The following is a 13,650-nucleotide window of genomic DNA, read 5'->3' on the forward strand; positions in this document are numbered from 1 at the left end:
TGCTGTATCGATCTATAATTAATTACGAAAAGCAGACGGTGACACGACTAGTCAATAGATAGACAGTTTCGATTGATTAGTCCTCCTAGGGTTCCGAGTATTCTACCTACGTTGATAGGTGGGATTGACAAAGTGGTGACGCAGGTTAACGAAGGGACTAGGCCCAAGGGGAACTGGACCTCGTGTCCATGAATTGCTCGTGCATCGTGTCATAGATTACTGACATGTCTATTCCTATCGATGGTACAAGTAAGGAAATAGACGTCATGCAGTGAATATAAAACGAAGCTATAAAATATTATACAGTCAGCTATGAATTTTCTGTATCAAGTTTGGCGAAGAAATTAAAAACGTGTTTTGTTACAAAATTATTTATACTCAAGTACATGACAATACAATTATTATTCGCGTATTTCTACGAGGAACGAAGAAACCTGACTCGCGAAAACCTTGAGCCAAAATTATATCAGTAATTGTTATAGAAAACATTGAATCTTCTCAACGTCGAGTATTCACGTAGCAGTACAAGATATTAGTATAATATTCAGCCCATTATTTTTACGATTTCATGCAGCTATTGGGGTGTACGTAATTTTTGCAACATTATGTCTTGTACTTTTGTATTTCTTCTGTTCCTAATCAGAGTGAAAGTGTTGAAATTGTGTTAGATTTTTATAGCGTCTGAACGTGCGAGATAGGATTTTCCTGAGTCACAAAGTGTCTCAGCGATATTTTTTTAATTCCCAAGCTTCGAAAATGTATTTTGATATGATAAAAATCTGATTTGTATCCTGAACCGATCAATGTTTACTATTTTTATCTCCGTTCGTCTTCGTGAACGTTTGTGACTTTCATTTTCTCCTGGATGCATTTGTATTTAATGCATCACTTTTACTTTTCATAAGGAGCATAATCTTGATCACTATCGCTGTGATTACTATTACATATGCAATGCCATAATTCAACATTCTTTAGCGTAGAAGATTGCACATTGAAAGACGTAACCTCGCTCGTAGAATATAATGAATAATTGTTGAGAGTTAATTGTTTCGGAAAGCAAATTGTTCCTCTATTGTTCCGGTCTTGCAGTTTGCCTGTAAACTGTTTCTTGTCTTTATTATGCAGATGTGTTACACAAATGGACGCCACAAATAAATGTCAAACAGCAAAGTTATTACTTACTTAATGAAAATGAAATTAAGCGTATTAATATGAGAAACAGAAATTTTCAGAATTTTCAATTGTACTAATACGATCGCTGCATTAAATTGCAAAGGAATGGCGTACAAAAAATGACGTATGATCGAGAAAGTTTCAGCAAATGTAATAATATTTCCCACCTGTCTTTAAATACGATATTTTGGCTACAAACATATAAGCTAAAAGTTTATTTATAATTTTTCAGAAATTTTCTTAAAATGAATTATTTCTGTATCAGATAGAGGCGAAATTACGTGCAGTTAACAACCCCAAAAACAAATATTTATTCGCGTAATCAAAGTAGATATAAATTGAGAGCTTCCATTGGTACCTCTCTTACCTATTAAGTTGAACGTTTACTCGTTCATACTAACAGGTTCTGCACAAATATTTCCATAAAATGGAAAACATTGCTGCGAAACTAAGTTACAAAGTGGATTGAAACTGAAAAAGTCATAGAAGGCTACCTAATCCTTTGATAAAAATTAAAAAATTTTAAATACGCTCTGTTTCTTTTTAAACATAAAGTTCGTACATTACAAAATCTAATTGAACGACAGTACATACGCGTGTTAAATGATGGGCGAGCGCACATAGAAAGTGGAGAAGCCTTATCGACACGTAGCTCCGGGTTACGATTTTCTCTCCACCGTCTGCGGTATTAAACTTGATGCCACTCGTGCAGTTCTAAAAGTCGTAATCGGAAAAGTTACGTGGCCGTTAAACTGACACGACCCATTCTGTCGATTTCGTGTCAAAGCTGATCGAACAGTCGTTATTGGCGTTCGCCGACAGGGTACACGCAAAGTATTTCGTCTATTAACGACGTAATCGTGGTAAGCATAATCGGTGATATGCACGTTGGAAGATTTATCAGATTAAATCGATGTTTAACATTTATTTCGTCTATTTATTTCAAACATTCATTTCATCACTCAATATCTATATTATTCGTGTCATTTCTTATAGAGCGCATTAACACTAGAACTATCACACCGGTCAAATTGACTGGTTTTACAATTTTATTTTAAAATTCCTACTTTATGTTATATTTTTTCCGCAATGATGTAATGACTTTCGCCACGATAACCGAAAGACTAATATAACGAATTTTATTTTGTTTTTTATGTATTCAAACTGGAAATAATTTTGTGTCAAGGCTACTTACACCAATACCAATCAAACTGATAAATAATACTTGTGAAAGTGTAAAAGGGTGCTGCAATCTGTTTATCGTACCCTAATTAACCAGCTTTCTCGTTTTGTACAACTTGCCACGCGTTTTTTAAATTTTTACTGCGTATCATGTCAACCCTCGTTTAGGGGTCGTTATCATACAAATACAATGCAATATAATACAATACAATAAATACAACACAAATAATACAAAAATACATTTTCACTGGTTTTGGTAGAAATTCGTGTTACCCGTCGGTAGTTCTAGTGTTAAATGTTTCATATGAATATAACATCCGCCTAATCGAGAGTTCTCATATTCATCCTATCGTTTTATTTAATATTTTTCATTAAAAAAATCCAGGTACGTCTGCGCGTGTTTTAAACAACTTAAATAATGTCTCGTACATTGTGAAAGGCGAACGAACTTACTGCTCAACCTACGGTTTTAGACAGTTAATCGAACTAGTTTTATATATATACTATTCACCTGCTGAAGAACGTAAAAGGCAAACTAAATTATTTATATGACAAGGATAAGGTAAGAGTAGAGAAAAGCGCACATAGACGACAGAGAGAGAGAGAGAGAGAGAGAAAGAGAGAGGGAGTGATCGTAAATTCATGAGAATAGTTCGGTCAAGAGGAGAGGAAGGAAATAGCGTCGGGAAAATGGCGAAAATTACAGCAAATTGCAGTTAAGGATGATCTCTTTAGATTTATGAAAATAGATGTCGACTGTTACCTTTACGCGTCTCGAAGACTGCAAAATTCCCGGCACGATGTACATCAGCCGTCTACTCGTATTTTGAGCTTCCGCCATGCGGCGAGCAGACAAGAATGACAAGTTCCGGTTTTCACGGGCGACGCTGCCAGTGTAGTCTTTTCAACCTGATACAATAACCGACGACGGTCTAACGCGTCACGGTTTTTCAGGCCGCCCATGTAATTGTTATACACGTTGTACTGGACAATGTCGTGCTAATTGGCACGTGTAATTTATGGGGTTCGTTGATTGTACAGCGTAATCGAATATACGATGTTTTGATGGATTACGCTGGTAACGTCTGCGCCAACTACGCGCCGAGACAATGCATTTGCATCTCGAATTCCAGCGTCTGCATTATAGTACAAACAATTGCTTTGTCGTCGTCGAGTATAAGAATTTACTATTTTCTTAGGTCGAACGTAGGTAGAACAGCGATGCGATCGGAAAGTTGGATTTTTCTTTATTTCAGAGAGGAATTTTTATTTATTTGAAAAAGTACATGCGTATTTTGTTCTCTTAACTTTAAATTGTTCTCTTCAACCTCTGTTCAGCACAATACGCTTACGTCAACGTCTCTTTCAATCTTGAAAACATTTTTGAAATGCGTTTTCTTCTTTAGCGCTTGGTTCACTCCGTGATTTTCGTGTTATATCATCAATGGTTTTAAAATATTGTCTTTTCATGGTTCTTTCCATTCTTGGAAATAGAAAATAATTACAGCGGGACATGTCGGCGAAACACTGTAGCTCTGGTTCGTTACCGCGATATTTTTGGCTCGAAATTCAGGAACAAGGAGTGAGCTGATGCATTATCGTCCTTCGATTCTATATCCATTCTTTACGTAACCTTTTTACGATTTTATAATTGTTGCGTACACTCTCGTCCATAAGGTTGTGCATTTCCCAAAAATATTTTACTTCATTTTCCTTTATGCATTTGTCGTGCTGTCCTACAATCTCGATGTTACTTCTGAACAATATTTTGTTAACAAATGATACGAAGATAGGTAAACAGGAACGTACGTGTAGAAGTGACACGAAGGTCTCCAGATGATACAAAAATGTTTCACGTGTTCCAGACGAATCCATTTAATATATTTATTTCCCGGAGAGATATCAATCACTGAAGATCGACAAGCATGAGAGCAGGACGATGCAGCCACTCGGATGATTTTAGTCTATGTACGTTTTCGCTAATCTTTGTGATAATTTTATCAATATTATTTGTTAATAGACATCGCTTACACTGTTCAAGAGCAACATCGAGACTGTAGGCCAACATGATGAATTTGCGAAGAAAATTAAATTCGTCAGACGTTTATGCGTAACCCGCAAATACGTCAGTGTCCGAATAAATATCTTGACGGTCGTGATATTTTAATCAGAAGATATTTTAAATGATCATCATAGCACAAAGATACAAAACTAAACCGATGTATCATCAGCTCACTGGTTTGCAAATTCTACGCTTTATCGAAATTTACAAAACTGCAAATGTAGAATTTAGAGACATTCTATTAGCATATTTTGAGTCGCTGTTATCGTTGATTGTCACAATGCTGGCACAACTGATTATATTGCTAAACAAGGAATATGCACCGACAGACAATTTCTCAACAGTCTTCGCTAATCATTCCTTTCGTACGAATATCTCCTGTAACTTGACTTCCGCTATGCGGAACTTTCAAGCTACGGTTTTGCTATACAGCAAGATATTAAGGCTCGTGCAGACATCCATTGATTTGACGAATAATTTAGTAACTTGGCGTACGTCGACGCTTAAGCTTTCTCCGCCACTCGCTACTAGCCAATTAAATCTGTAGCTCAACTTTTCTAATTGCGAATACTTTGCATGCAGTAAATCACTTAATAGTAGATGACTATTCGTCGCTCGACTAAATTACTCGACACGTCTGAACGAGTCTTTATTGATGGGTTCGCTAGCCTTTACTGATGACTCCAGTAACAGGCCCCTGATGAAACTTACTTTCCTCTTTCCCTTCACTTTCCTTCTTTTTTTTTTCTCTTTTTCTTTTATACATATTTAACAGATAACAGCGCTTTCGTATGCAATGCATGTCAAGCACAGTTTCACGTGACACAAGGCGACAAATCGGGGACGTAATGATTACGTACAAGGCTCTGCATCGGTGCGTGTATATGTGTGGTCAAGAGCGAGATATCGAGACAGTTTAGATTTACGACGGCCACTTAATGCTCGAAACTCTGAGACGTCCGACCTAATGGTTATTAGGATTCAATCATGTTCGAAAGCGTTACGTGGAGGTCGCTATCGACCTAGACCTGGTCTCAAATGGTGCTCGTTTACGTGATGTTAGAGAGCCTATTACAAGCGGATCAAGACTTTGAAGAGACAGGCATCTGACACGAAGTAGGAAAATTGATGTGAGTTCGTTGCTCGTATTAGTTCCATGATAATTTTTATGAAGTTTGTGCGAGTTGTATGCAGATTCGTCTAACCAAATATGTTCGATGAATTGATCCTATCGCAAACATGTTTCTAAAGGTCCGTAAATTGAGTATCTCTCATATTTATGCCAATTCTTTAGATACATATTTCTACATAATTACGAGTGTTTGTTGCGAATTATGTCTTCATTCGTGAGTTTTAGTCTTAAATAGAAAAGATACACGTGGAAGAAGATTCTTTTCATATCAGTTCCATTTTAACGAGGAACGCGTTGACTTTTACGAATCACTGCACACCCATATTATAGTGAGAAATATTTGACACATGCTTATTTATATAGTTCTACAAACCTCGGCGCTCGTAAAAGTAACCAAAACTACCAGAACGTTTCGTAATAAATGTTCAATTCTCGCATCGTTCTCTATGTTTATGCAAACTAAAGTATCAATCGATCGGATAAAGTGAATCCTACCACAACTACACGTAATTACCACACATATAACTAAGTATTAAACATAACTGACGTTGGAGAAGAAACATGATTGGCAAGTGGCGATCGCGGCAATGAAAATAAAATTCAACGACTACTAAACCTATCAAGAAGATATTTATCAAAGTAACGATGATCAAAATTTTACTATCGCAATCAAATTTTATCACTTTGCATTAATACTTGAGGATTTATGCCAGATGATGACTAACTAAGGCAGCCTGGTGAGGATGTCACAGGCAACTCGGTAATTGATTTCGTCACTTTATCGCATAAGGAATTACCGACTGCTTTGGAATAACAAGCGAGCCACTCGTAAATAACGTTATCGACGTAACCTTGCCACGAAGACGTTCGCAAATGAAATCCAGCGATCGGTTTCTTGACGTCACACGGAGTAAATCTCGATGGCACTGTTAGCTAGAAATTACCAAGAGAACAGTGCTCGGTCGACCGCCTCAGAAATGATCGTTAACGAGTGCTGCAGATGGTGACACGGATTTGCTATGGCCAGATTGAAAGCAGCGACTATGATTCGTCGGGGTATTGAAGTACTGTGTTCGTGTTCCTGAGACCGCGCGAACGATGGTCGAATCTTAAGTCGATTTACATAGAAATTGAAGCGGAAATAGACAAAAGCGTCGAGAAATCGGGTTCGATCACTTTCAACGGTTTTGAAGCCCGCGGACAGTAGACTGCCTTTCTAAATCACGGATTATTATCCATCGGATCGACCATATTCGTTTCCCGTAGTCTGTCTTTGCCTCATTTCAGCGTAATATCAACGTCATTCCGAATGAAAGTCGTTTCCGTAATTGGCACTCGCTGGATTCTCTCGATCGCAAATCACTGACCTGCCGCGGTCACGGAACATTCTTCTTACTTCATCCGGATCAGTTTCCAATAGATGATTCGAATCAGCGATTTGGAAAAGATAATTTACTTGAATGGCGCATGCAGTAGCTGGTAGAAATATTTGCACGTTTATTGTAAAAGCTTCTTGCGAATGTACGTGCATTTGGTTGTATTATTTGGGTGTCCTACGAAACGTCAGGAATTTTGTTAACTTTGTTAAATTGCAATGAGACAGGACAGAAGTGGTTACATTAATTATTTCAATTATTGCGAATAAATCGAGCAACAACGCGGAATCTTTTCTCGATGTAGTCCTCGATCGAATGAACTGCTATCGTTCAATATCTGTTGTCTCGCGATATCGAATCGCTGCGAGGAACGAGAATTATATTTGTGCTGAATGTTCAGCTAATTTCGAGCTTCATTTCAATTGGGAAGATTGAAGACCATCCAAGGCGCGTTACGTACAAAAAACGACAGTTTTATATATGTTAAGAAAACTGTCTTTCAATTTGGTTTTTGGAAGTAAATAAGTGTCCTTTCATCCCCTTCTAGATTTAAAAAATAGTGCTCGTCTTAGTATCAAAATATTGCTTGTCTTTGCCTTGCACAAAGCTCCACCAAGCTATTTTAAAATGTCATTATCAGCTGTTTTTAAAATATCAGCAAGCTGTTTTCGTATTCGATTAATATTTGAGAAAAAGTTATCAGAGTTTCATAGAATACATCGACGGTTTTCATATTATTTATAATATTTTTACAGGAAATAGTTAGATTCCAGGAATCGCAATGGATTGACTGGCGGTTTGGTAACTTCGAGTTCATAACAGAATTTCTAAAACACATCGTTACGATTGTATCGCGAATAGGCTAACGTCGTAACTGCAACATAGTCTGCTGTATTCAAAAACATCTTGCAAATCGTCAATGCTCTCGTCAGTCTTCGCTACATCGAACGAAGCGCCGTAGCTCCGTGAAATGTTGAAGTTTCATCGGAATCGAGAAGAGACCGATAGTACTTGTTAATTAGATATTCATGTAATTAGTGGCTTTGAAATTTTCTAACGAGACAGTTTCCACAGTTTCCCTCTGCCCACTCGTTGCCAGTGGAACCACGCACGATTCTGATAGAATTGTGTGTTAAATTAACGACAATAAACTTCGTAAATCCAATTGCAGAATTTCTTGGACCAGACTTCCCACTACTTAGAGACCTACTTGCGATGTTAAATCTGCACCTGCTTTATCGTTCTATAACTTACACTTCATCTGCCTCTTTTGTGTCTTTTGATTGTCTCCTATACAGAGGCAAATGATAGATAAAATATATTTAAAATACACTGTCACCTATAAGTACGAAGATACTTTATCAAATATCAATATATTTAATATAAGTTTAACACTTTCCTCTACTTTTATCGTATAGATTGTACTTTATTGTAAATCTGTTATTACTTGTGCAATATAAAATGGAAGATAGAATACAATTTATTAGAAATTTCCAATAAATGGAGCCAGTATGTGTTCTAATGTTATATTTGTGGCTGATAATATATACTTGTTTGACGTTATACTCTTTTTGCTTCTACCTTGCTATCTTGCTACCTGCTGTCTTGTTTAGAAATATATACAGTAATAATAGTAGTTATACTTTTTAAACCGTCACTTAAAGTATAGCTATATAAATAACTCGGTATATAATAATGTCTGATGTATAAATATTTCCCTGTTACGAAGCATTAATAATTTATAATACATTGCATGCGGCGAAATATATATATATATATAAATATATAATGATAAGCTGGTACTCAGGGAGAAAGATATTTTTGTAAAAGAATAAATCATGGTAATAAATCAACTATATCTTTCAATAACAATATCTGGAACATAACAAACAGAACACCATATTTCCGTGCAATATTATTTACGACTTTTGTTCTATGATTTTAAAGATCATAACATGGCTAGCATTTTATCCTTATACAAAGTAGCTACAAAAAATATTTCTCCGCCATTGTATTTATTATAGCATTCATACGCCAATTAATAAAATCCAAATATACTAAATTTCATATTATTTGATAGTGCTTCTATGTAATTACAATGTGGAATCTGATAACAAAACGCTTATTTGGAATATCAGGCTATAGATTAGGTTGTCCGGAAAGTGTCTTTTACAACAGTGCACCTTCGTACAAACGTGAAACCAAGTTTGTGAAATGTCGCGGTGTTTATCTCAACAGAAGAAATAATATAAAACGAAAAACGTTGTGCGTCTATTATTTCCTCATAAAACGAAAGAAACTTTTCGGAACTTAATATTAGGTTGTCCGGAAAGTGTCTTTCTTTTACAGACACGTCTCTAACAACGACGCATCTTTATACAAACATGAAACTTAATCTGTCGAACGTTGTAATTTTCATCTTGCTCCTTTATTTCCTTGAGAGAGAAAGAGAGAAAGAGAGAGAGAGAGAGAGAGAGTACGCGCAAGACAACTTAAATTTCCCAGGAATTACACGAGTACTCTAACCCCTTAAAATGAGACCAGCAGATATATAGACGTACATATTCGCCACGTTAAGTCATTCGTATTGGATCGAGCGGATAGATACGTGGTACCTACTCCTGTAGGGATATCCGCTACGACGACGATTGTACGGTAGATCGAGTAAATCTTTCTATAATAGCGCTGCCGAATCGAATGTATCAAGCTTGCGCGGTTCGATTTAAACATGTCTGTTCGACTATTCATCAATTGATTTTTAAATAGCAAGAGTTGGGACATTTATCTTAGAAAATGAGACAAAGAATGTAGATGTGGTCCAAAGTATTAGGTTGTTCGAAAAGTTTCTTTCGTTTTATAAGGAAATAATAGATAGCGCAATGTTTTTTGTTTTATATTAGTTTATTGAATTATGCACGAACATAATAATAGAAATAGAACGAAATGGAGCATACCTAATTCAATAAAATAATATAAAACAGAAATTGTTGTTCAGCTATTATCACCCTATCAAAGGAAAGAAACTTTTCGGACAACCTAGTATAACACACGTCGCATTAAACGCAAACTGAAATCATGTAGTAAAGACAATGTCAACAGGGACAAAATCCTTCATCTGCTAAAATTTGTTAAAGAAACCGAAATAATTGACATCGTAATTGAAACGGTATATTAAAGGCAATGTCAACAGGGACAAAATCCACCATCTGCTAAAATTCAGTAAAGAAATGAATTAATTGACACGATACTCTAAGCGTACTCGCCTCTCTTGCTGATGACTTCGCAGTTAATGCGACGTTAAATCTATATACAGGGTGGTTGGTAACTGGTGGTACAAGCGAAAAGGGGGTGATTCTACGCGAAAAAAGAAGTCGAAAATATAGAATAAAAATTTTTCGTTTGAGGCTTCGTTTTCGAGAAAATCGACTTTGAATTTTCGCTCGGTACGCGTGCACTTTATCGCGTCTGGGCTGGCATAATCGGACATCTAATTATTGGGCCATATTTTTTCGAAGGAAATATAACGTCAGCAGCATATTTCGATTTCTTACAAAACAAACTACCGGAATTATTAGAAGATGTATCGCTGAGAACTAGAGGAAGTTTAATTTTTCAACAAAACAGTGCACCGCACGAACACATCGTCTCTCTGTGTTTGTTTATGAGATAGCGAACTTTTCGTTTGAATTTTGTGCCGTCTAATTACTAGGCTGCGAATGTTTGTGCGTGTATAAAAATCTTCGAGGTGGAAAAATTCACAGAATGCATGTAATATGATAAGATGTATCAGATATGAAAAGTAAAGCACATGTTGCAATATCTAGCAGGTAAGACAAATGTTTGTTCAGCTCTCATTTTTTGAATCAACTTAGTAAAAATGAATATGAATTTGCACAAACATCCAAACAATTTCCTAATTACTTTTACAGAAGATATTTAGAAAATAGTTAGAGTAGACGTCATGGATCCCATTGCACTCTGATACTTTCTTCGTGTACTCTGAATCTGTTGAAAGGTTTATTCTATTCTACAACCATAGTATTTCAACATTTTCAATAGATGTTGCTTGCACAGAAAATTCGTCACATCTACAAGATGAAGACAGATACAGTATATGTGTACATGAACTTTTTGTCATTATTTTTACAATTAGAACACACATTAGGTGTACAATCGACATCCCAGGTGGGTGCCATGTGTTCTGTTACACCCTGTACATTACCGTGTCAAAAAATATCTCTCTTTCTACCTGGTGAATAATATGCGTCAATTCCAGCTCCGATTTAATTTTACGTAATTAAAATAAATTACTGAATTTTACTTCATTAAGACAGAATTAATTCTTGAGATTGCGTTAATCGTCTAATTACATCAAACTAAAAGATTCTTCTTGAATTCCTCCTCCCGATATTATTTCTCTTTATCTCACATTTCCTAGCAGAAAAGTTTGCAATTTCTTAATTATTTTAAGCTAATTTCTTAATTATTTGTCCAGTGTGAATTCATTTTTATTTCCAACAAAAGTAAGCATCTTCATCTAGTACAAGTTAGATTTCGCTCTTATCACATTCCCCTTCCATAATGTTCAAATGTAATGCATTTACAGCGAGACTCGTTAAATGTCTTCGTATCACTGTAATACGATATTAAATAACATTACGAAACTGATTAGATAAGAAAGTAAAATAATTTTCAATTACTCTCCTCAAAAAGCTAATATCGCACATTTTTTTCATTCGCAACTCTTCTCCTCCGATGAAAGTTTTACGTGTCTAACGCGAATAAATGGTGTGGCCTGGTAAGAAAAATGTACAATTGAATCAACAGGAAACGTAATCGCGTTAAAAGGGATCGTGATATCTGTCACGCGGGAGTACCAGGCGGATCTATTCGCCATAGAGGATCGAGATTAGGCAAATGTTAAATTTACGAGACGTAGTAAAACACGTAACGATAGGAGGGAAACGAGTCGATATGACAGATCGAGTGGCCATCGAACAAAAGGGCTTACAGTCATATTCGTTTCATATTCATGAGCCACGAGTCTCGTACAGCTGCTCAACGTGCTTCCCAACGTCCGCGTCTATCTCAATTTATGCCATCGCTAATTGCCTTCGCAGTCAAACTTTGCCTGTCGGCGAAATCCTACCTTCGCTTTACATTCGATGAATTCGAAATATACGATTACATTTAAGGGAACGCCGTTTCACGATAGAATAAAGAATTTGAACGAGAGTGCAGCGTCGCTGGGAAGAATCGAATTTTTCCACCCTCCGCTATCCACGTATTAGCATTCCATTGTAAAAGCTTCTAATGTACACGTGCTATTAACGTTGCATCGTGATATGTTGCACACATGCTCTATACACAGGGTGTTTCGTTTTAATCGATCCGCGAGAAATATCTTCTGAACTGTGGATTATTCGAAGAAGTGTCTCCAGTAGAACTTCTGGTGATCGCAAATCTTAGTTAGGTGGACGTGCTTCGAGATTTCAAATATCTTTGTTTCTTTTTTTTAATGGAACATATTTTGTACAATTTTTAATTGTTTACAAAAAGGTATTAGGATACTTGGGTTGAAAACTGATTAGTTCAAAGGGTATTTAACTTTAATCTTGTAAAACTTATTGTACTCTTGGATTTAATCCATGTTTATGAAAACAATTTATCCTGTTCTTCTCGAAAGACAATACATTAGTTTCGTTGGAAGAAAAGAGGAAGAATAGAAGAGTGGTCAAGTACAATATTTTATTATAAAAATTGTACTCAAGGCACGATAAAATAAAATTGTAATAATAACCTTTGTAAGTTTTATTGTCCGATGTTGCATACTTGCAAGCAGATTTTGTCATAACGTATCCTGTGCCAGGTACTTACATAAAAATTGAAATTTTTAGAATGGTTTTATAGTCATGAGACGCAGCGTATAGCCATCGTTTCACGTTAAAAGCGTCTTGAATTACATTATATTTTGAAAGGACAAGGATAACGAACTTCTTAAAAAGCACAAAATAGCTTGGATAGTAGAGGGACAATATAGAACAGGGGTTACAAGTTAATAGCAAGCATCACTTAAGATGCTTGCCAATTTCTCGTGAAACTTCCAGCATCTGAGAAAAATGACTAAATCGTTGTTTCTTTCACCGCTACTTTGCAAACTAAAATTCCTTAACTTGGTGTAACGAGCAGAAGCGCTTTGTGAGTAAATTCGTTAGCAAAGCTTAATTATATTCCAGTTCCAAGTGGAAAATGTACAGAATTCCGTGATCAAAAGAATTCTTTCAAACTGTTAATATTATTATCGAAGTTCTTACGGCAAGTCTTCTTGAAAATTCGAAGAAGTTTTCGGTATTTGCATACAATTTACGTCTTTAAATTTCACCATTTCATTAACCATTTTCTCGCTTCGATATAAAAGCGGCGCAATTGCAATGTAAATCATTCTGCACAGTGATTTTTTAGTATGTGTTAATGTAGAGCAATAAATTCTTATTTTTCATTTGTCGAAATCTTAATTTCAAACCAGTTAATACACGATTTAATGAAACAATCTTATACGTCTTTAAATTTACCAATATAAATAATAAAATGGAACAGATGAAAGTAAAATATAAATAACTTTGTAGGCTTAGACATTCTTTCACATAAAACCTTTTATTTTTCTCTTACACTGTAACAAAATCAATTTAGTTATCAATCTGTAACCATGACGTGAGTTTGAAAAG

The 13,650-nt window shown here is 35.8% G+C and overlaps 1 protein-coding gene and 1 long non-coding RNA gene across 5 annotated transcripts in view; one reads left to right on the forward strand and one right to left on the reverse strand.

Annotated features, from left to right (window-relative positions):
* LOC122571660 (CCR4-NOT transcription complex subunit 6-like) overlaps positions 1 to 13,650 on the reverse strand; it is a 925,145-nt gene that overhangs the window by 501,376 nt on the left and 410,119 nt on the right. The window lies entirely within an intron of this gene.
* LOC122571670 lies at positions 5,429 to 8,210 on the forward strand. The gene is made up of 3 exons (XR_006318157.1): positions 5,429 to 5,547; positions 5,913 to 6,188; positions 6,263 to 8,210. It is a non-coding gene; the product is annotated as an uncharacterized LOC122571670 (long non-coding RNA).

Source organism: Bombus pyrosoma, linkage group LG10 (assembly GCF_014825855.1).
Source record: "Bombus pyrosoma isolate SC7728 linkage group LG10, ASM1482585v1, whole genome shotgun sequence".
NCBI lineage: Eukaryota > Metazoa > Arthropoda > Insecta > Hymenoptera > Apidae > Bombus > Bombus pyrosoma.